We start from the raw sequence: 25,528 nt of genomic DNA on the forward strand, positions 1-25,528 counted from the left end.
TGTATTTCTCCAGGATCAAAAGAACGTCCTCTGTGGGTGCCAAGCCGGTGCATTAAGCCTTATCATGGAGTCCGATCCCTCGCAGAACATGGCAATCAGCACGCTGGTCCAAACCTCGGATGCTGTTCCTCCGCCGAATGTGATCATCACTCGCCGGATGGGATCTCCAACGATGACCCAGGTGTACGCGACCTACCGATACGTGGCACCGAGCGACCCCTACCGGTGGATGAATCGCTTCATGGGCCCCCGTCATCAGGCTCCGACCTCCCCAGCTCCTCGCGGCCCCTGTGGTGGTTCCGCAGCCGAGATGTCCATCAGGCCAGCCGTATCCGCCGCCGGCACCTCCTCCCAGTGAGGCGTCTTCATCATCTGAGACATCGCAGCCGAGGGTTCCACGCATCCGGATTCTTCGAGCTCCTCCCCGACGCAACCCGCTGCCTACTTGGAAGCAGATTAAGAAATTGTCCCGAGAGGCAGAGAGAAATCTTATAGTGTTAGGAATGCCGAGAACAGCCTCCAACATGCTTATCTCCACGATGGCTATTCTCACGGCTGTAAGTTTCCTTCCCATGGGTGTTAAAGCAGAAAACTTCACATATTGGGCTTATGGTCCCAATCCTCCATTGCTGACACCTGTAACTTGGAATGATGCGCCTCCTCTGATTTATATAAATGATAGCTCCTGGTTCCCAGGACCAGAGGATCAGAGAGGTCCAGAATTTCCTGATGAAGAAGGCAGAGAATTTAATCTCACCAAAACAACTGCCTTGGGATTTGTTTATCCTCCTCTTTGCATTGGTCCTGTCCCTCCTTGTATTCCGGTAAAGGATCAAGTGTGGGTCACCCCTAAGGGTGAAGGGACTGAGTCCTATAGGGACTTGTTCATGCTTTCAGGAAAAGGATTTCAGACTGAAGGGTTGAGTACCCATCTGTATCCTCCTCCCATTTCTACTTGTCCTCAAGAAAAGTGGGCAGCCAATAGTTCCCGTATTCATTGGGAAGAATGTAGAGGAAGTTTTGATAGAGTGCTAGCTCGAAATTCCATAGGTACAATTGTTGATTGGGGACCTTTTGGGATCGCTATGCCCACCTGCTCTTCAGGAAGGTGCTCTGAGCCCCAATCTCTTAAGGACAAATTAGTGTTAGGAAGATTTCCAAAAATAGTTAAATTTCCTTATGATCTGTCCATTTATTGGATAGATAAAGTTCTGGCCCCACCTCAGTTAAAAATGATTACTCCCATTAGGGGTCCAGTGCAAAAGACCTTGTGGAAGGTGGCCTTGGCTTTAGCGCCTATTGGCATTTGGAATGGAAATTTGACCAAAGATAATAATAAACGGTACACCTTTAATTTTGAAAAATCTCAAAAGCTTAATTTACAAGCTTGCCTTAAATTGCCTTATGTTTTCCTGATTGGAAAATTTACTATAGAAAATTCCCTTAGCCTTGTTGAATGTTTTCATTGTCGTTTGTATACTTGTATCGATTCCTCCATTTGTAATTCCTCAGAAGATAAAATTATGATTTTAAGAAAAAGACGGGGTCTATGGATTCCTGTCCGAGCCCCTAGAGTGTGGGAGGGATCTCCTACTGTTCATATTGTTCTTCAATTGCTTCATAAGGTTGTTCATCGAGCAAAAAGGTTTATTGGATTGTTAATTGCTGCTCTAATGGGAAAAATTGCTGTAACCACGGTTGCTGCTGTTTCTGGTGTCGCATTACACCAAACTGTTCAAACTACTGAATTTGTACAACAATGGCATGAAAATGCTAGTAAAACTTGGAATCGACAGGTTAAGATAGATGAAGAAATTAATGTCAGATTAGTAGATTTAGAAACAACAGTAGTTTCTCTTGGTGATCACTTAGAAAATTTACGTACTATGATTTCTCTTAAATGTGATTGGAATGTAACCACTTATTGTGTAACCCCTTTTGATGATAATCAAACTCGTACTCCTTGGAATGATGTTCGTGCTCATCTTTTGGGGCACATGCCTAATCTCACTGTAAATATTGTACAATTACAACAAGAGGTTGATCAAATGTCTAGTGCTAAGCTTCAACTTTTACCTGGGGAAGATGTTTTGTCAGCTGCTTCGGAAGGATTGTCCTCCTTGAATCCGGTTAAATGGATAAAAAACCTGGGTGGTGGGTTTATTGGTGTTATTGTAACACTGATTATTGTATTCTGTTCGTTTTGTTTAGTCTTCGGATGCGGACATGCCTCCCTCCGAAAGGCATTGAATGAAGAAACGGCGCGGTCTGTTTTTCTCACATTACAAAAACAAAAAGGGGGAGGTGTTGTCACACAGCAGCCTAGCCGCTTGTCCCTACCATCCTTTCCTTAGGGAAAGAGGGTTGCGGGTTGTCCCTCTTAAGGGTTGAGTTTTATAGGTCTCCTCTCTTGGTCCCAGTATGCTGGGTCTGCGGTCAAAGACGAGTAAGTTTCCTCAAGGGAGGGACGACTTAAGCCAGACGGGACCCCAGGGACCCCCATGAGTTAGCCTTTGAAACTAGGAGGGATGCCCCTCCTCCAATGTTTCCTGGGAGCTGCTGACTCCTGCTTCAAGTGACCAGCACTCTATTGTGCTAAGGAATGATTAATTGAGTGAAACCATCTCACTCCCCGCTTGGCTCATGGGATGATTGCCATGAGAGGCCTGCTCCCCCAGGGATTGTATACACCGCACCTTGTTCACGTGGGGACAGCATGCACAGGTTGCTTTGGGACAATATGATTGGATATTGGGAACATGCTAATTGTATTAGTGGTGTAAGAGTTTTACAGACCCTGCCCAGAATCATGTGATGCCTATTGTAAAAAAGCAAGAAGTACCCACGACGACCCGATTCGGGGCTCCAGTCTCTTGAGGCTGTGAGTCCCTTGGTCCTCTGTGGTTTCTCTGCATTCAGTGTCTCTGGTCTCTTTATTTCTATAATAGAATTTAGCCCCTGCCGCCTCCCTCGCTTTCCCACTGCTTGTGTTGTGCAGGACGCAACATCTGGCGCCTAACGTGGGGCCCGAGGAGAGAAGAACAACTAAGAGTTGTATGGTCTGAAGATACGGTTGAGGGGCCTCTGAGCATCCGTCGCGCGACAGCTGCCTGTAAGGGGGTAGTTTTATGGACTCAGAGTATTAAACCAAGGTTATTCAGAGGAAGTAATGAAATACTTTTCAATCTATCTTTGAGTGACAGTGCGTGGGAGTGTGTGTGTATGGTTATGGTCCCACGATCTTCATGATTACGGGGCTTGAGTGGGCTCGTCACCGCGGTTCCGTCACTCTGTCATATGGCATAACGGCGACTTGGGGGTTTCCCCAACCTGGACCGGGATTTATACGGTTGAGCCTTAGCCAAGACAGGTGCTAAGTTCCCGCGAGCGGAACGGCCGGCCGAGCATCAGAGTGGATATTGAGTGAAAGTTTCTTCTTTTCCTTCTCGTATCCTTCCTGTGGGAAAGAAAAAAAGAAAAAAAAAATGGGAAATTCAGAAAGCAAGTACAGACCTTATATTTGCCTGCTGAAGCAGTTGCTTAAAAAAGGACAACATAGGGCCTCAGAAAAGAGGTTGGAAGAACTTCTCAAAGTAATTGAGGTCCATTGCTCTTGGTTTCCTACCCTGGGAACTTTAGACTTAGATAAATGGGAAGCAGTTGGTCAAGATCTCCGTGATCTCCATGCCAACGGAACTTCGTTTTCAAGTTCGATCTGGGAGACTTTTGAACTAGTTCGGTCAGTTCTAGAACCACTACAGACAGACTCTGAAGAGGAAAGGGAAGATAGGGAAGGTAAGAGAGATTCGCCAAAGAGAACTAAAAAAGAAAGAGAAGATGAGGGGTCAGAGTCTAATTCCACTATAGTTCCTCGAACTCTTTATCCTGATCTCGAGGAATGTTTCCAGGAGGAGTTTCCCCCTCCTTTCTGGCCTCCACCACCTCCATGTGCTAATCAGATGTGGCAACAGCCTAAGACTTGCTGTAATGCCAATAATCCATTTATTCAGAACAATCCGTTTGCTCAAAAGCCTCCAGCAATAACAGCTAAACAATTCAGCTTCAAATTGTCAGCATTAGAGCAGGGTACACATCAGGCAAAAATGGCTGGAGATGTGGATGCTCTTAATTTTCCAGTGATTTTCAGACAAATTGAAGCTCCTGGCCAAAATAACCCAGATGGAATCCATGAGGCAGTGTATGAGCCTTTTCCTCTTAAATTGCTGGAAGAGTTAAAACAGGCAGTGTCACAGTTTGGGACTACTTCTCCCTATACTGTTGGCCTCGTTAGAGGTATTGCTGATGGCCACAGAATGATTCCAACAGACTGGCAGGCCTTAGCTCAAACTTGCCTTACTCCTGCACAATTCTTGCAGTTTAAAAACTTGGTGGATTGAAGGGGCTGAGAATAAAGAAAGACAAAACCAAGCTCTTAACATCAATATTACTGCTGATCAGCTTGTTGGCAAAGGCCATTGGGCACCAACCCGTAATCAATTAGATATGCAAGGAGTTGCTATAGAGCAACTTAAACAAATTTGCCTTGCTGCATGGGAAAAGATTGAAGTTGAAGGAAAGACTCATTCCTCCTTTCAGAAAGTTCTTCAAGGATCTCAGGAGCCTTATTCTGATTTCCTGGCTCGACTCCAGGAAGCCATTAAAAAACAAATTACTGATCCTGTAGCTGCAGATGTGATCCTTCAGATTATGGCATATGAGAATGCTAATAAGGATTGTCAAAGAGCCATAGGGGCACAAAAAGGAAAGACAGATGCTATGGGGTATTTGCGCTTGTGCCAAGAGGTAGGGACTGAGGATCATAAGGCAGCACTCTTGGCTAATGCAATTACCGGTGCTTTTCAAAAAAGAGATGTTTTCTGGCACTTGCCATAATTGTGGAAAAACAGGACATACTAAAAGAGATTGCAGGGTTAAAAGTAAAAACAACCCTCAACCTCCTCAGCCCACACCTTTTCAAGGTGCAAAACAGCCTGGATTGTGTCCACGCTGTCAGAAAGGAAATCATTGGGCCTCCGCTTGCAGATCTAAATATCATGAAGACGGCACTCTGCTTCAGGGAAACGGGAAGCTGGGCCAGCCCCAGGCCCAGACAACAACCGGGGCATTTGTGGGTCAGACAATCCCTCAACTGGGGATGTTTGCCAACCTAGCGGCACCACAGAATTATCACACGGTGCCGCCCCCTCAAAACTATCCATTGAGCAATTAACTTCTGCCACTGAAGAAAGTGCTGCAGTAGATGTTTGTGCTGCTCAGAATATTTTATTACTCCCAGGAGAAACACCTCTCCGGGTGCCTACAGGCATTGTTGGACCAATTCCCAAGAATACGGTTGGACTCCTCCTTGGTCGTTCCAGCTTAACATCAAAAGGAGTTACTGTCCACACCGGAATAATAGACCCAGATTTTAAAGGAGAAATTCAAATTGTTATGTCTTCTTCAGTTCCATGGTCAGCAAAAAAGGGAGAAAAAGTTGCTCAGCTTCTCTTAATTCCATATATTCCACCCAATTTACGAGGAACTCAAAAAAGAACAGGAGGATTTGGAAGTACAGGTTTAGCAGGAACATTCCTGGCAGAGAAAATTTCTAGCATTCGTCCTTTATGCCACATTAGCCTTCAAGACAGACAATTTTTAGGACTTATGGATACAGGTGCAGACGTCTCCATCATTTGCTCTCAAGATTGGCCTGCAAATTGGCCTACCCAACAAGCTGACACAAATGTTGTTGGAGTAGGAGAAATTTCAAAATTGCTTCAAAGCACCCATATCCTTCCTTGCCTTGGGCCAGAAGGACAAAAAGGATTTTTGCAGCCATATGTTGCTGATATTCCAATAAGTTTATGGGGTAGAGATTTACTTTCTCAATGGAGAGCAAAAATTGTTATTCCCCCAGGACAGTATAGCCCTCAAAGTCAGCAAATGATGAAACAGATGGGGTATCTAGATACCAGGACAAGGTTTAGGCAAATTTAATCAGGGCATTACCCAACCTCTCCAACCTGCATTACAGGTGGGCAGAGAAGGGATAGGATTTCATTCACAAGATCAACAGCCTTTTTGTTAGGGGCCGCTGTCGCTGAGCTAAAAACTCCTTTAGCTCTTAAATGGATAGATAATAAGCCTCCTTGGATTGAACAGTGGCCCCTTTCTAAGGAGAAATTAGAGGCATTAATGGAAATGGTACAGATTCAATTAGAACAAGATCATATAGAGTCTTCCACTAGTCCGTGGAATTCCTCAGTATTTGTTATAAAGAAAAGATCAGGAAAATGGAGAATGCTCACAGATTTAAGAGTAGTTAATTCTTTAATTGAACCCATGGGTCCACTTCAACCTGGCCTTCCTCAGCCATCCATGATTCCAAAGAATTGGCCATTGGTGGTCATAGACCTACAAGATTGCTTTTATTCAATTCCTTTACATCCTGAGGATTGCCCTAAATTTGCATTTTCAATACCACCTTTAAATAATAAAGAGCCAATCAAGAGGTATCAGTGGAAAGTACTCCCTCAGGGAATGCTAACTAGCCCTACCATTTGTCAATTTTATGTGGCTAGAGCTGTTGCTCCGGTCAGAGAGAAATTTCCAGCCTGTTATATCATTCATTATATGGATGACATTCTCTGTGCTGCGTCTTCTCCAGAAGTCCTTGCAGATTGTTTCAAACTGTTGCAAGAGCAACGTGAGATGGCAGGACTCTGCATTGCTCCTGATAAAATTCAAACTACAACTCCCATCAAATATTTGGGAGCTATCTTGGATAGACAGACGATTAAACCTCAAAAGGTACAGATCAGAAGAGATCAAATTTCCACTTTAAATGATTTACAAAAATTGTTGGGAGATATTAATTGGTTACGTCCCACTCTGGGAATCCCAACTTATGCGCTGAATAATTTGTTTAGTCTTTTACGGGGTCCTTCTCAATTGGATAGTCCCCGTACTTTAACCCCTCAGGCTTGTCAGGAGTTGGACTTAGTAGAAAAGAAAATTCAAGCAGCTCAGGTTCAGCGCATAGATCCCTCTCAACCCTTACAAATTTTAATTTTTCCCACTCCTCATTCACCAACCGCACTTATTGTCCAACAAAACGACCTTGTGGAGTGGTTGTTTCTGCCTAATAATTTTGTTAAATCTCTTCCGACATACTTAGAGTTAATTTCAGAACTTGTTTCTCGAGCTCGAACCAGAGTTCTTCATTTAAATGGAATAGAAGCCAATAAGATAATAGTTCCCTTTAAAAAACAGCAAATAAATCATTTAAATGTCATCCATTCTGAAGTTTGGCAAATTGCTGTTTGTGGATATTTCGGCATAATTGATAACCATTATCCTAAACATAAATTGTTTCAGTTTCTATTAAAAACTAGTTGGATTCTCCCGAAAAGGTTAAGTTCAGTTCCTATTTCCCAAGGGAGGACAGTTTTTACTGATGGGTCCAGTAATGGCAAAGCTGCTATTGTTAGTGAAGTTGACCAACAGGTTATTCAGACTAATTGTACCTCAGCCCAGAAAGCAGAATTAGTTGCAGTTTTAACTGCTCTGCGGGAGTGTGGTGAGCCTTTGAATATTGTCTCTGATTCTGCTTATGTTGTACATACAGTACAAAACATAGAGACGGCACTTCTGTCTAACAACTCTAATCCGTCTCTCCAGTTTCTTTTTAACCAACTCCAACAAGTAGTTAGAAATAGACAACATCCATTTTTCATCACTCATATACGCGCTCATACTCCCCTCCCGGGACCTTTGACGCGTGGCAATGCCATTGCTGATTCTTTGGTTGCTAATGTATTAGTTACCGAGGCAACCAATATTCCATTCTTTGACTCATGCCAATGCTGCAGGTCTTCGGGCTCGGTTCCCAATTACCTGTAAACAGGCCAAGCATATTGTTCAAACTTGCCCAACTTGCCAGATTCTTACTGCTCCTCAAGAATGCCCAGAAGGGGTTAATCCCCGAGGTTTAGTACCCAATGATATTTGGCAGATGGATGTAACCCATGTTCCTTCATTTGGGAAATTGTCATTTGTACATGTCACAATTGACACATCTTCTGGATATATCACTACAACCGTTCAGAGTGGTGAAACTGCAGGACACGCTTGCAGGCACTTGTTAATTTGTTTTTCTGTTATGGGACTTCCCAAAGCCATTAAAACAGATAACGGTCCTGCTTTATACTAGCAATAAATTTACCAAATTTTGTGAACAGTGGAATATTCACCATACCACTGGAATTCCTTATAATCCTAAAGGTCAAGCCATTGTGGAGCGAGCTAATTGTACTTTAAAGAAACAATTACAAAAACAAAAAGGGGGAGACAAGGATCCTCCGCAGGTGCAATTAGCCAAAGCTATGTTCACTTTGAATTTTTTAAATTTTTCTGGCTCTAATAATATGGAGCCTCATCTTGGACACACAGCTGCAGAAAGACATTTTAATAATCTCCATAGCCCTAAGGCTTTGGAAGATGTGCCCATTTGGTGGAAGGATATCCAGACCAATCAATGGCATTTAGGGACTCTGTTAACATGGGGACGAGGTTATGCTTGTATTTCTCCAGGATCAAAAGAACGTCCTCTGTGGGTGCCAAGCCGGTGCATTAAGCCTTATCATGGAGTCCGATCCCTCGCAGAACATGGCAATCAGCACGCTGGTCCAAACCTCGGATGCTGTTCCTCCGCCGAATGTGATCATCACTCGCCGGATGGGATCTCCAACGATGACCCAGGTGTACGCGACCTACCGATACGTGGCACCGAGCGACCCCTACCGGTGGATGAATCGCTTCATGGGCCCCCGTCATCAGGCTCCGACCTCCCCAGCTCCTCGCGGCCCCTGTGGTGGTTCCGCAGCCGAGATGTCCATCAGGCCAGCCGTATCCGCCGCCGGCACCTCCTCCCAGTGAGGCGTCTTCATCATCTGAGACATCGCAGCCGAGGGTTCCACGCATCCGGATTCTTCGAGCTCCTCCCCGACGCAACCCGCTGCCTACTTGGAAGCAGATTAAGAAATTGTCCCGAGAGGCAGAGAGAAATCTTATAGTGTTAGGAATGCCGAGAACAGCCTCCAACATGCTTATCTCCACGATGGCTATTCTCACGGCTGTAAGTTTCCTTCCCATGGGTGTTAAAGCAGAAAACTTCACATATTGGGCTTATGGTCCCAATCCTCCATTGCTGACACCTGTAACTTGGAATGATGCGCCTCCTCTGATTTATATAAATGATAGCTCCTGGTTCCCAGGACCAGAGGATCAGAGAGGTCCAGAATTTCCTGATGAAGAAGGCAGAGAATTTAATCTCACCAAAACAACTGCCTTGGGATTTGTTTATCCTCCTCTTTGCATTGGTCCTGTCCCTCCTTGTGTTCCGGTAAAGGATCAAGTGTGGGTCACCCCTAAGGGTGAAGGGACTGAGTCCTATAGGGACTTGTTCATGCTTTCAGGAAAAGGATTTCAGACTGAAGGGTTGAGTACCCATCTGTATCCTCCTCCCATTTCTACTTGTCCTCAAGAAAAGTGGGCAGCCAATAGTTCCCGTATTCATTGGGAAGAATGTAGAGGAAGTTTTGATAGAGTGCTAGCTCGAAATTCCATAGGTACAATTGTTGATTGGGGACCTTTTGGGATCGCTATGCCCACCTGCTCTTCAGGAAGGTGCTCTGAGCCCCAATCTCTTAAGGACAAATTAGTGTTAGGAAGATTTCCAAAAATAGTTAAATTTCCTTATGATCTGTCCATTTATTGGATAGATAAAGTTCTGGCCCCACCTCAGTTAAAAATGATTACTCCCATTAGGGGTCCAGTGCAAAAGACCTTGTGGAAGGTGGCCTTGGCTTTAGCGCCTATTGGCATTTGGAATGGAAATTTGACCAAAGATAATAATAAACGGTACACCTTTAATTTTGAAAAATCTCAAAAGCTTAATTTACAAGCTTGCCTTAAATTGCCTTATGTTTTCCTGATTGGAAAATTTACTATAGAAAATTCCCTTAGCCTTGTTGAATGTTTTCATTGTCGTTTGTATACTTGTATCGATTCCTCCATTTGTAATTCCTCAGAAGATAAAATTATGATTTTAAGAAAAAGACGGGGTCTATGGATTCCTGTCCGAGCCCCTAGAGTGTGGGAGGGATCTCCTACTGTTCATATTGTTCTTCAATTGCTTCATAAGGTTGTTCATCGAGCAAAAAGGTTTATTGGATTGTTAATTGCTGCTCTAATGGGAAAAATTGCTGTAACCACGGTTGCTGCTGTTTCTGGTGTCGCATTACACCAAACTGTTCAAACTACTGAATTTGTACAACAATGGCATGAAAATGCTAGTAAAACTTGGAATCGACAGGTTAAGATAGATGAAGAAATTAATGTCAGATTAGTAGATTTAGAAACAACAGTAGTTTCTCTTGGTGATCACTTAGAAAATTTACGTACTATGATTTCTCTTAAATGTGATTGGAATGTAACCACTTATTGTGTAACCCCTTTTGATGATAATCAAACTCGTACTCCTAGGAATGATGTTCGTGCTCATCTTTTGGGGCACATGCCTAATCTCACTGTAAATATTGTACAATTACAACAAGAGGTTGATCAAATGTCTAGTGCTAAGCTTCAACTTTTACCTGGGGAAGATGTTTTGTCAGCTGCTTCGGATGGATTGTCCTCCTTGAATCCGGTTAAATGGATAAAAAACCTGGGTGGTGGGTTTATTGGTGTTATTGTAACACTGATTATTGTATTCTGTTTGTTTTGTTTAGTCTTCGGATGCGGACATGCCTCCCTCCGAAAGGCATTGAATGAAGAAACGGCGCGGTCTGTTTTTCTCACATTACAAAAACAAAAAGGGGGAGGTGTTGTCACACAGCAGCCTAGCCGCTTGTCCCTACCATCCTTTCCTTAGGGAAAGAGGGTTGCGGGTTGTCCCTCTTAAGGGTTGAGTTTTATAGGTCTCCTCTCTTGGTCCCAGTATGCTGGGTCTGCGGTCAAAGACGAGTAAGTTTCCTCAAGGGAGGGACGACTTAAGCCAGACGGGACCCCAGGGACCCCCATGAGTTAGCCTTTGAAACTAGGAGGGATGCCCCTCCTCCAATGTTTCCTGGGAGCTGCTGACTCCTGCTTCAAGTGACCAGCACTCTATTGTGCTAAGGAATGATTAATTGAGTGAAACCATCTCACTCCCCGCTTGGCTCATGGGATGATTGCCATGAGAGGCCTGCTCCCCCAGGGATTGTATACACCGCACCTTGTTCACGTGGGGACAGCATGCACAGGTTGCTTTGGGACAATATGATTGGATATTGGGAACATGCTAATTGTATTAGTGGTGTAAGAGTTTTACAGACCCTGCCCAGAATCATGTGATGCCTATTGTAAAAAAGCAAGAAGTACCCACGACGACCCGATTCGGGGCTCCAGTCTCTTGAGGCTGTGAGTCCCTTGGTCCTCTGTGGTTTCTCTGCATTCAGTGTCTCTGGTCTCTTTATTTCTATAATTGAATTTAGCCCCTGCCGCCTCCCTCGCTTTCCCACTGCTTGTGTTGTGCAGGACGCAACATCTGGCGCCTAACGTGGGGCCCGAGGAGAGAAGAACAACTAAGAGTTGTATGGTCTGAAGATACGGTTGAGGGGCCTCTGAGCATCCGTCGCGCGACAGCTGCCTGTAAGGGGGTAGTTTTATGGACTCAGAGTATTAAACCAAGGTTATTCAGAGGAAGTAATGAAATACTTTTCAATCTATCTTTGAGTGACAGTGCGTGGGAGTGTGTGTGTATGGTTATGGTCCCACGATCTTCATGATTACGGGGCTTGAGTGGGCTCGTCACCGCGGTTCCGTCACTCTGTCATATGGCATAACGGCGACTTGGGGGTTTCCCCAACCTGGACCGGGATTTATACGGTTGAGCCTTAGCCAAGACAGGTGCTAAGTTCCCGCGAGCGGAACGGCCGGCCGAGCATCAGAGTGGATATTGAGTGAAAGTTTCTTCTTTTCCTTCTCGTATCCTTCCTGTGGGAAAGAAAAAAAGAAAAAAAAAAATGGGAAATTCAGAAAGCAAGTACAGACCTTATATTTGCCTGCTGAAGCAGTTGCTTAAAAAAGGACAACATAGGGCCTCAGAAAAGAGGTTGGAAGAACTTCTCAAAGTAATTGAGGTCCATTGCTCTTGGTTTCCTACCCTGGGAACTTTAGACTTAGATAAATGGGAAGCAGTTGGTCAAGATCTCCGTGATCTCCATGCCAACGGAACTTCGTTTTCAAGTTCGATCTGGGAGACTTTTGAACTAGTTCGGTCAGTTCTAGAACCACTACAGACAGACTCTGAAGAGGAAAGGGAAGATAGGGAAGGTAAGAGAGATTCGCCAAAGAGAACTAAAAAAGAAAGAGAAGATGAGGGGTCAGAGTCTAATTCCACTATAGTTCCTCGAACTCTTTATCCTGATCTCGAGGAATGTTTCCAGGAGGAGTTTCCCCCTCCTTTCTGGCCTCCACCACCTCCATGTGCTAATCAGATGTGGCAACAGCCTAAGACTTGCTGTAATGCCAATAATCCATTTATTCAGAACAATCCGTTTGCTCAAAAGCCTCCAGCAATAACAGCTAAACAATTCAGCTTCAAATTGTCAGCATTAGAGCAGGGTACACATCAGGCAAAAATGGCTCGAGATGTGGATGCTCTTAATTTTCCAGTGATTTTCAGACAAATTGAAGCTCCTGGCCAAAATAACCCAGATGGAATCCATGAGGCAGTGTATGAGCCTTTTCCTTTTAAATTGCTTAAAGAGTTAAAACAGGCAGTGTCACAGTTTGGGACTACTTCTCCCTATACTGTTGGCCTCGTTAGAGGTATTGCTGATGGCCACAGAATGATTCCAACAGACTGGCAGGCCTTAGCTCAAACTTGCCTTACTCCTGCACAATTCTTGCAGTTTAAAAACTTGGTGGATTGAAGGGGCTGAGAATAAAGAAAGACAAAACCAAGCTCTTAACATCAATATTACTGCTGATCAGCTTGTTGGCAAAGGCCATTGGGCACCAACCCGTAATCAATTAGATATGCAAGGAGTTGCTATAGAGCAACTTAAACAAATTTGCCTTGCTGCATGGGAAAAGATTGAAGTTGAAGGAAAGACTCATTCCTCCTTTCAGAAAGTTCTTCAAGGATCTCAGGAGCCTTATTCTGATTTCCTGGCTCGACTCCAGGAAGCCATTAAAAAACAAATTACTGATCCTGTAGCTGCAGATGTGATCCTTCAGATTATGGCATATGAGAATGCTAATAAGGATTGTCAAAGAGCCATAGGGGCACAAAAAGGAAAGACAGATGCAATGGGGTATTTGCGCTTGTGCCAAGAGGTAGGGACTGAGGATCATAAGGCAGCACTCTTGGCTAATGCAATTACCGGTGCTTTTCAAAAAAGAGACGTTTTCTGGCACTTGCCATAATTGTGGAAAAACAGGACATACTAAAAGAGATTGCAGGGTTAAAAGTAAAAACAACCCTCAACCTCCTCAGCCCACACCTTTTCAAGGTGCAAAACAGCCTGGATTGTGTCCACGCTGTCAGAAAGGAAATCATTGGGCCTCCGCTTGCAGATCTAAATATCATAAAGACGGCACTCTGCTTCAGGGAAACGGGAAGCTGGGCCAGCCCCAGGCCCAGACAACAACCGGGGCATTTGTGGGTCAGACAATCCCTCAACTGGGGATGTTTGCCAACCTAGCGGCACCACAGAATTATCACACGGTGCCGCCCCCTCAAAACTATCCATTGAGCAATTAACTTCTGCCACTGAAGAAAGTGCTGCAGTAGATGTTTGTGCTGCTCAGAATATTTTATTACTCCCAGGAGAAACACCTCTCCGGGTGCCTACAGGCATTGTTGGACCAATTCCCAAGAATACGGTTGGACTCCTCCTTGGTCGTTCCAGCTTAACATCAAAAGGAGTTACTGTCCACACCGGAATAATAGACCCAGATTTTAAAGGAGAAATTCAAATTGTTATGTCTTCTTCAGTTCCATGGTCAGCAAAAAAGGGAGAAAAAGTTGCTCAGCTTCTCTTAATTCCATATATTCCACCCAATTTACGAGGAACTCAAAAAAGAACAGGAGGATTTGGAAGTACAGGTTTAGCAGGAACATTCCTGGCAGAGAAAATTTCTAGCATTCGTCCTTTATGCCACATTAGCCTTCAAGACAGACAATTTTTAGGACTTATGGATACAGGTGCAGACGTCTCCATCATTTGCTCTCAAGATTGGCCTGCAAATTGGCCTACCCAACAAGCTGACACAAATGTTGTTGGAGTAGGAGAAATTTCAAAATTGCTTCAAAGCACCCATATCCTTCCTTGCCTTGGGCCAGAAGGACAAAAAGGATTTTTGCAGCCATATGTTGCTGATATTCCAATAAGTTTATGGGGTAGAGATTTACTTTCTCAATGGAGAGCAAAAATTGTTATTCCCCCAGGACAGTATAGCCCTCAAAGTCAGCAAATGATGAAACAGATGGGGTATCTAGATACCAGGACAAGGTTTAGGCAAATTTAATCAGGGCATTACCCAACCTCTCCAACCTGCATTACAGGTGGGCAGAGAAGGGATAGGATTTCATTCACAAGATCAACAGCCTTTTTGTTAGGGGCCGCTGTCGCTGAGCTAAAAACTCCTTTAGCTCTTAAATGGATAGATAATAAGCCTCCTTGGATTGAACAGTGGCCCCTTTCTAAGGAGAAATTAGAGGCATTAATGGAAATGGTACAGATTCAATTAGAACAAGATCATATAGAGTCTTCCACTAGTCCGTGGAATTCCTCAGTATTTGTTATAAAGAAAAGATCAGGAAAATGGAGAATGCTCACAGATTTAAGAGTAGTTAATTCTTTAATTGAACCCATGGGTCCACTTCAACCTGGCCTTCCTCAGCCATCCATGATTCCAAAGAATTGGCCATTGGTGGTCATAGACCTACAAGATTGCTTTTATTCAATTCCTTTACATCCTGAGGATTGCCCTAAATTTGCATTTTCAATACCATCTTTAAATAATAAAGAGCCAATCAAGAGGTATCAGTGGAAAGTACTCCCTCAGGGAATGCTAACTAGCCCTACCATTTGTCAATTTTATGTGGCTAGAGCTGTTGCTCCGGTCAGAGAGAAATTTCCAGCCTGTTATATCATTCATTATATGGATGACATTCTCTGTGCTGCGTCTTCTCCAGAAGTCCTTGCAGATTGTTTCAAACTGTTGCAAGAGCAACGTGAGATGGCAGGACTCTGCATTGCTCCTGATAAAATTCAAACTACAACTCCCATCAAATATTTGGGAGCTATCTTGGATAGACAGACGATTAAACCTCAAAAGGTACAGATCAGAAGAGATCAAATTTCCACTTTAAATGATTTACAAAAATTGTTGGGAGATATTAATTGGTTACGTCCCACTCTGGGAATCCCAACTTATGCGCTGAATAATTTGTTTAGTCTTTTACGGGGTCCTTCTCAATTGGATAGTCCCCGTACTTTAACCCCTCAGGCTTGTCAGGAGTTGGACTTAGTAGAAAAGAAAATTCAAGCAGCTCAGGTTCAGCGCATAGATCCCTCTCAACCCTTACAAATTTTAATTTTTCCCACTCCTCATTCACCAACCGCACTTATTGTCCAACAAAACGACCTTGTGGAGTGGTTGTTTCTGCCTAATAATTTTGTTAAATCTCTTCCGACATACTTAGAGTTAATTTCAGAACTTGTTTCTCGAGCTAGAACCAGAGTTCTTCATTTAAATGGAATAGAAGCCAATAAGATAATAGTTCCCTTTAAAAAACAGCAAATAAATCATTTAAATATCCATTCTGAAGTTTGGCAAATTGCTGTTTGTGGATATTTCGGCATAATTGATAACCATTATCCTAAACATAAATTGTTTCAGTTTCTATTAAAAACTGTTGGATTCTCCCGAAAAGGTTAAGTTCAGTTCCTATTTCCCAAGGGAGGACAGTTTTTACTGATGGGTCCAGTAATGGCAAAGCTGCTATTATTGTTAGTGAAGTTGACCAACAGGTTATTCAGACTAATTGTACCTCAGCCCAGAAAGCAGAATTAGTTGCAGTTTCAACTGCTCTGCGGGAGTGTGGTGAGCCTTTGAATATTGTCTCTGATTCTGCTTATGTTGTACATACAGTACAAAACATAGAGACGGCACTTCTGTCTAACAACTCTAATCCGTCTCTCCAGTTTCTTTTTAACCAACTCCAACAAGTAGTTAGAAATAGACAACATCCATTTTTCATCACTCATATACGCGCTCATACTCCCCTCCCGGGACCTTTGACGCGTGGCAATGCCATTGCTGATTCTTTGGTTGCTAATGTATTAGTTACCGAGGCAACCAATATTCCATTCTTTGACTCATGCCAATGCTGCAGGTCTTCGGGCTCGGTTCCCAATTACCTGTAAACAGGCCAAGCATATTGTTCAAACTTGCCCAACTTGCCAGATTCTTACTGCTCCTCAAGAATGCCCAGAAGGGGTTAATCCCCGAGGTTTAGTACCCAATGATATTTGGCAGATGGATGTAACCCATGTTCCTTCATTTGGGAAATTGTCATTTGTACATGTCACAATTGACACATCTTCTGGATATATCACTACAACCGTTCAGAGTGGTGAAACTGCAGGACACGCTTGCAGGCACTTGTTAATTTGTTTTTCTGTTATGGGACTTCCCAAAGCCATTAAAACAGATAACGGTCCTGCTTTATACTAGCAATAAATTTACCAAATTTTGTGAACAGTGGAATATTCACCATACCACTGGAATTCCTTATAATCCTAAAGGTCAAGCCATTGTGGAGCGAGCTAATTGTACTTTAAAGAAACAATTACAAAAACAAAAAGGGGGAGACAAGGATCCTCCGCAGGTGCAATTAGCCAAAGCTATGTTCACTTTGAATTTTTTAAATTTTTCTGGCTCTAATAATATGGAGCCTCATCTTGGACACACAGCTGCAGAAAGACATTTTAATAATCTCCATAGCCCTAAGGCTTTGGAAGATGTGCCCATTTGGTGGAAGGATATCCAGACCAATCAATGGCATTTAGGGACTCTGTTAACATGGGGACGAGGTTATGCTTGTATTTCTCCAGGATCAAAAGAACGTCCTCTGTGGGTGCCAAGCCGGTGCATTAAGCCTTATCATGGAGTCCGATCCCTCGCAGAACATGGCAATCAGCACGCTGGTCCAAACCTCGGATGCTGTTCCTCCGCCGAATGTGATCATCACTCGCCGGATGGGATCTCCAACGATGACCCAGGTGTACGCGACCTACCGATACGTGGCACCGAGCGACCCCTACCGGTGGATGAATCGCTTCATGGGCCCCCGTCATCAGGCTCCGACCTCCCCAGCTCCTCGCGGCCCCTGTGGTGGTTCCGCAGCCGAGATGTCCATCAGGCCAGCCGTATCCGCCGCCGGCACCTCCTCCCAGTGAGGCGTCTTCATCATCTGAGACATCGCAGCCGAGGGTTCCACGCATCCGGATTCTTCGAGCTCCTCCCCGACGCAACCCGCTGCCTACTTGGAAGCAGATTAAGAAATTGTCCCGAGAGGCAGAGAGAAATCTTATAGTGTTAGGAATGCCGAGAACAGCCTCCAACATGCTTATCTCCACGATGGCTATTCTCACGGCTGTAAGTTTCCTTCCCATGGGTGTTAAAGCAGAAAACTTCACATATTGGGCTTATGGTCCCAATCCTCCATTGCTGACACCTGTAACTTGGAATGATGCGCCTCCTCTGATTTATATAAATGATAGCTCCTGGTTCCCAGGACCAGAGGATCAGAGAGGTCCAGAATTTCCTGATGAAGAAGGCAGAGAATTTAATCTCACCAAAACAACTGCCTTGGGATTTGTTTATCCTCCTCTTTGCATTGGTCCTGTCCCTCCTTGTGTTCCGGTAAAGGATCAAGTGTGGGTCACCCCTAAGGGTGAAGGGACTGAGTCCTATAGGGACTTGTTCATGCTTTCAGGAAAAGGATTTCAGACTGAAGGGTTGAGTACCCATCTGTATCCTCCTCCCATTTCTACTTGTCCTCAAGAAAAGTGGGCAGCCAATAGTTCCCGTATTCATTGGGAAGAATGTAGAGGAAGTTTTGATAGAGTGCTAGCTCGAAATTCCATAGGTACAATTGTTGATTGGGGACCTTTTGGGATCGCTATGCCCACCTGCTCTTCAGGAAGGTGCTCTGAGCCCCAATCTCTTAAGGACAAATTAGTGTTAGGAAGATTTCCAAAAATAGTTAAATTTCCTTATGATCTGTCCATTTATTGGATAGATAAAGTTCTGGCCCCACCTCAGTTAAAAATGATTACTCCCATTAGGGGTCCAGTGCAAAAGACCTTGTGGAAGGTGGCCTTGGCTTTAGCGCCTATTGGCATTTGGAATGGAAATTTGACCAAAGATAATAATAAACGGTACACCTTTAATTTTGAAAAATCTCAAAAGCTTAATTTACAAGCTTGCCTTAAATTGCCTTATGTTTTCCTGATTGGAAAATTTACTATAGAAAATTCCCTTAGCCTTGTTGAATGTTTTCATTGTCGTTTGTATACTTGTATCGATTCCTCCATTTGTAATTCCTCAGAAGATAAAATTATGATTTTAAGAAAAAGACGGGGTCTATGGATTCCTGTCCGAGCCCCTAGAGTGTGGGAGGGATCTCCTACTGTTCATATTGTTCTTCAATTGCTTCATAAGGTTGTTCATCGAGCAAAAAGGTTTATTGGATTGTTAATTGCTGCTCTAATGGGAAAAATTGCTGTAACCACGGTTGCTGCTGTTTCTGGTGTCGCATTACACCAAACTGTTCAAACTACTGAATTTGTACAACAATGGCATGAAAATGCTAGTAAAACTTGGAATCGACAGGTTAAGATAGATGAAGAAATTAATGTCAGATTAGTAGATTTAGAAACAACAGTAGTTTCTCTTGGTGATCACTTAGAAAATTTACGTACTATGATTTCTCTTAAATGTGATTGGAATGTAACCACTTATTGTGTAACCCCTTTTGATGATAATCAAACTCGTACTCCTAGGAATGATGTTCGTGCTCATCTTTTGGGGCACATGCCTAATCTCACTGTAAATATTGTACAATTACAACAAGAGGTTGATCAAATGTCTAGTGCTAAGCTTCAACTTTTACCTGGGGAAGATGTTTTGTCAGCTGCTTCGGATGGATTGTCCTCCTTGAATCCGGTTAAATGGATAAAAAACCTGGGTGGTGGGTTTATTGGTGTTATTGTAACACTGATTATTGTATTCTGTTTGTTTTGTTTAGTCTTCGGATGCGGACATGCCTCCCTCCGAAAGGCATTGAATGAAGAAACGGCGCGGTCTGTTTTTCTCACATTACAAAAACAAAAAGGGGGAGGTGTTGTCACACAGCAGCCTAGCCGCTTGTCCCTACCATCCTTTCCTTAGGGAAAGAGGGTTGCGGGTTGTCCCTCTTAAGGGTTGAGTTTTATAGGTCTCCTCTCTTGGTCCCAGTATGCTGGGTCTGCGGTCAAAGACGAGTAAGTTTCCTCAAGGGAGGGACGACTTAAGCCAGACGGGACCCCAGGGACCCCCATGAGTTAGCCTTTGAAACTAGGAGGGATGCCCCTCCTCCAATGTTTCCTGGGAGCTGCTGACTCCTGCTTCAAGTGACCAGCACTCTATTGTGCTAAGGAATGATTAATTGAGTGAAACCATCTCACTCCCCGCTTGGCTCATGGGATGATTGCCATGAGAGGCCTGCTCCCCCAGGGATTGTATACACCGCACCTTGTTCACGTGGGGACAGCATGCACAGGTTGCTTTGGGACAATATGATTGGATATTGGGAACATGCTAATTGTATTAGTGGTGTAAGAGTTTTACAGACCCTGCCCAGAATCATGTGATGCCTATTGTAAAAAAGCAAGAAGTACCCACGACGACCCGATTCGGGGCTCCAGTCTCTTGAGGCTGTGAGTCCCTTGGTCCTCTGTGGTTTCTCTGCATTCAGTGTCTCTGGTCTCTTTATTTCTATAATAGAATTTAGCCCCTGCCGCCTCCCTCGCTTTCCCACTGCTTGTGTTGTGCAGGACGCAACATCTGGCGCCTAACGTGGGGCCCGAGGAGAGAAGAACAACTAAGAGTTGTATGGTCTGAAGATACGGTTGAGGGGCCTCTGAGCATCCGTCGCGCGACAGCTGCCTGTAAGGGGGTAGTTTTATGGACTCAGAGTATTAAACCAAGGTTATTCAGAGGAAGTAATGAAATACTTTTCAATCTATCTTTGAGTGACAGTGCGTGGGAGTGTGTGTGTATGGTTATGGTCCCACGATCTTCATGATTACGGGGCTTGAGTGGGCTCGTCACCGCGGTTCCGTCACTCTGTCATATGGCATAACGGCGACTTGGGGGTTTCCCCAACCTGGACCGGGATTTATACGGTTGAGCCTTAGCCAAGACAGGTGCTAAGTTCCCGCGAGCGGAACGGCCGGCCGAGCATCAGAGTGGATATTGAGTGAAAGTTTCTTCTTTTCCTTCTCGTATCCTTCCTGTGGGAAAGAAAAAAAGAAAAAAAAAATGGGAAATTCAGAAAGCAAGTACAGACCTTATATTTGCCTGCTGAAGCAGTTGCTTAAAAAAGGACAACATAGGGCCTCAGAAAAGAGGTTGGAAGAACTTCTCAAAGTAATTGAGGTCCATTGCTCTTGGTTTCCTACCCTGGGAACTTTAGACTTAGATAAATGGGAAGCAGTTGGTCAAGATCTCCGTGATCTCCATGCCAACGGAACTTCGTTTTCAAGTTCGATCTGGGAGACTTTTGAACTAGTTCGGTCAGTTCTAGAACCACTACAGACAGACTCTGAAGAGGAAAGGGAAGATAGGGAAGGTAAGAGAGATTCGCCAAAGAGAACTAAAAAAGAAAGAGAAGATGAGGGGTCAGAGTCTAATTCCACTATAGTTCCTCGAACTCTTTATCCTGATCTCGAGGAATGTTTCCAGGAGGAGTTTCCCCCTCCTTTCTGGCCTCCACCACCTCCATGTGCTAATCAGATGTGGCAACAGCCTAAGACTTGCTGTAATGCCAATAATCCATTTATTCAGAACAATCCGTTTGCTCAAAAGCCTCCAGCAATAACAGCTAAACAATTCAGCTTCAAATTGTCAGCATTAGAGCAGGGTACACATCAGGCAAAAATGGCTGGAGATGTGGATGCTCTTAATTTTCCAGTGATTTTCAGACAAATTGAAGCTCCTGGCCAAAATAACCCAGATGGAATCCATGAGGCAGTGTATGAGCCTTTTCCTCTTAAATTGCTGGAAGAGTTAAAACAGGCAGTGTCACAGTTTGGGACTACTTCTCCCTATACTGTTGGCCTCGTTAGAGGTATTGCTGATGGCCACAGAATGATTCCAACAGACTGGCAGGCCTTAGCTCAAACTTGCCTTACTCCTGCACAATTCTTGCAGTTTAAAAACTTGGTGGATTGAAGGGGCTGAGAATAAAGAAAGACAAAACCAAGCTCTTAACATCAATATTACTGCTGATCAGCTTGTTGGCAAAGGCCATTGGGCACCAACCCGTAATCAATTAGATATGCAAGGAGTTGCTATAGAGCAACTTAAACAAATTTGCCTTGCTGCATGGGAAAAGATTGAAGTTGAAGGAAAGACTCATTCCTCCTTTCAGAAAGTTCTTCAAGGATCTCAGGAGCCTTATTCTGATTTCCTGGCTCGACTCCAGGAAGCCATTAAAAAACAAATTACTGATCCTGTAGCTGCAGATGTGATCCTTCAGATTATGGCATATGAGAATGCTAATAAGGATTGTCAAAGAGCCATAGGGGCACAAAAAGGAAAGACAGATGCAATGGGGTATTTGCGCTTGTGCCAAGAGGTAGGGACTGAGGATCATAAGGCAGCACTCTTGGCTAATGCAATTACCGGTGCTTTTCAAAAAAGAGATGTTTTCTGGCACTTGCCATAATTGTGGAAAAACAGGACATACTAAAAGAGATTGCAGGGTTAAAAGTAAAAACAACCCTCAACCTCCTCAGCCCACACCTTTTCAAGGTGCAAAACAGCCTGGATTGTGTCCACGCTGTCAGAAAGGAAATCATTGGGCCTCCGCTTGCAGATCTAAATATCATGAAGACGGCACTCTGCTTCAGGGAAACGGGAAGCTGGGCCAGCCCCAGGCCCAGACAACAACCGGGGCATTTGTGGGTCAGACAATCCCTCAACTGGGGATGTTTGCCAACCTAGCGGCACCACAGAATTATCACACGGTGCCGCCCCCTCAAAACTATCCATTGAGCAATTAACTTCTGCCACTGAAGAAAGTGCTGCAGTAGATGTTTGTGCTGCTCAGAATATTTTATTACTCCCAGGAGAAACACCTCTCCGGGTGCCTACAGGCATTGTTGGACCAATTCCCAAGAATACGGTTGGACTCCTCCTTGGTCGTTCCAGCTTAACATCAAAAGGAGTTACTGTCCACACCGGAATAATAGACCCAGATTTTAAAGGAGAAATTCAAATTGTTATGTCTTCTTCAGTTCCATGGTCAGCAAAAAAGGGAGAAAAAGTTGCTCAGCTTCTCTTAATTCCATATATTCCACCCAATTTACGAGGAACTCAAAAAAGAACAGGAGGATTTGGAAGTACAGGTTTAGCAGGAACATTCCTGGCAGAGAAAATTTCTAGCATTCGTCCTTTATGCCACATTAGCCTTCAAGACAGACAATTTTTAGGACTTATGGATACAGGTGCAGACGTCTCCATCATTTGCTCTCAAGATTGGCCTGCAAATTGGCCTACCCAACAAGCTGACACAAATGTTGTTGGAGTAGGAGAAATTTCAAAATTGCTTCAAAGCACCCATATCCTTCCTTGCCTTGGGCCAGAAGGACAAAAAGGATTTTTGCAGCCATATGTTGCTGATATTCCAATAAGTTTATGGGGTAGAGATTTACTTTCTCAATGGAGAGCAAAAATTGTTATTCCCCCAGGACAGTATAGCCCTCAAAGTCAGCAAATGATGAAACAGATGGGGTATCTAGATACCAGGACAAGGTTTAGGCAAATTTAATCAGGGCATTACCCAACCTCTCCAACCTGCATTACAGGTGGGCAGAGAAGGGATAGGATTTCATTCACAAGATCAACAGCCTTTTTGTTAGGGGCCGCTGTCGCTGAGCTAAAAACTCCTTTAGCTCTTAAATGGATAGATAATAAGCCTCCTTGGATTGAACAGTGGCCCCTTTCTAAGGAGAAATTAGAGGCATTAATGGAAATGGTACAGATTCAATTAGAACAAGATCATATAGAGTCTTCCACTAGTCCGTGGAATTCCTCAGTATTTGTTATAAAGAAAAGATCAGGAAAATGGAGAATGCTCACAGATTTAAGAGTAGTTAATTCTTTAATTGAACCCATGGGTCCACTTCAACCTGGCCTTCCTCAGCCATCCATGATTCCAAAGAATTGGCCATTGGTGGTCATAGACCTACAAGATTGCTTTTATTCAATTCCTTTACATCCTGAGGATTGCCCTAAATTTGCATTTTCAATACCACCTTTAAATAATAAAGAGCCAATCAAGAGGTATCAGTGGAAAGTACTCCCTCAGGGAATGCTAACTAGCCCTACCATTTGTCAATTTTATGTGGCTAGAGCTGTTGCTCCGGTCAGAGAGAAATTTCCAGCCTGTTATATCATTCATTATATGGATGACATTCTCTGTGCTGCGTCTTCTCCAGAAGTCCTTGCAGATTGTTTCAAACTGTTGCAAGAGCAACGTGAGATGGCAGGACTCTGCATTGCTCCTGATAAAATTCAAACTACAACTCCCATCAAATATTTGGGAGCTATCTTGGATAGACAGACGATTAAACCTCAAAAGGTACAGATCAGAAGAGATCAAATTTCCACTTTAAATGATTTACAAAAATTGTTGGGAGATATTAATTGGTTACGTCCCACTCTGGGAATCCCAACTTATGCGCTGAATAATTTGTTTAGTCTTTTACGGGGTCCTTCTCAATTGGATAGTCCCCGTACTTTAACCCCTCAGGCTTGTCAGGAGTTGGACTTAGTAGAAAAGAAAATTCAAGCAGCTCAGGTTCAGCGCATAGATCCCTCTCAACCCTTACAAATTTTAATTTTTCCCACTCCTCATTCACCAACCGCACTTATTGTCCAACAAAACGACCTTGTGGAGTGGTTGTTTCTGCCTAATAATTTTGTTAAATCTCTTCCGACATACTTAGAGTTAATTTCAGAACTTGTTTCTCGAGCTCGAACCAGAGTTCTTCATTTAAATGGAATAGAAGCCAATAAGATAATAGTTCCCTTTAAAAAACAGCAAATAAATCATTTAAATGTCATCCATTCTGAAGTTTGGCAAATTGCTGTTTGTGGATATTTCGGCATAATTGATAACCATTATCCTAAACATAAATTGTTTCAGTTTCTATTAAAAACTAGTTGGATTCTCCCGAAAAGGTTAAGTTCAGTTCCTATTTCCCAAGGGAGGACAGTTTTTACTGATGGGTCCAGTAATGGCAAAGCTGCTATTATTGTTAGTGAAGTTGACCAACAGGTTATTCAGACTAATTGTACCTCAGCCCAGAAAGCAGAATTAGTTGCAGTTTCAACTGCTCTGCGGGAGTGTGGTGAGCCTTTGAATATTGTCTCTGATTCTGCTTATGTTGTACATACAGTACAAAACATAGAGACGGCACTTCTGTCTAACAACTCTAATCCGTCTCTCCAGTTTCTTTTTAACCAACTCCAACAAGTAGTTAGAAATAGACAACATCCATTTTTCATCACTCATATACGCGCTCATACTCCCCTCCCGGGACCTTTGACGCGTGGCAATGCCATTGCTGATTCTTTGGTTGCTAATGTATTAGTTACCGAGGCAACCAATATTCCATTCTTTGACTCATGCCAATGCTGCAGGTCTTCGGGCTCGGTTCCCAATTACCTGTAAACAGGCCAAGCATATTGTTCAAACTTGCCCAACTTGCCAGATTCTTACTGCTCCTCAAGAATGCCCAGAAGGGGTTAATCCCCGAGGTTTAGTACCCAATGATATTTGGCAGATGGATGTAACCCATGTTCCTTCATTTGGGAAATTGTCATTTGTACATGTCACAATTGACACATCTTCTGGATATATCACTACAACCGTTCAGAGTGGTGAAACTGCAGGACACGCTTGCAGGCACTTGTTAATTTGTTTTTCTGTTATGGGACTTCCCAAAGCCATTAAAACAGATAACGGTCCTGCTTTATACTAGCAATAAATTTACCAAATTTTGTGAACAGTGGAATATTCACCATACCACTGGAATTCCTTATAATCCTAAAGGTCAAGCCATTGTGGAGCGAGCTAATTGTACTTTAAAGAAACAATTACAAAAACAAAAAGGGGGAGACAAGGATCCTCCGCAGG

Source organism: Rhinolophus sinicus, chromosome 2, assembly GCF_057876585.1.
Source record: "Rhinolophus sinicus isolate RSI-liver-muscle chromosome 2, RSI-T2T, whole genome shotgun sequence".
In the NCBI taxonomy this organism is placed as follows: Eukaryota; Metazoa; Chordata; class Mammalia; order Chiroptera; family Rhinolophidae; genus Rhinolophus; species Rhinolophus sinicus.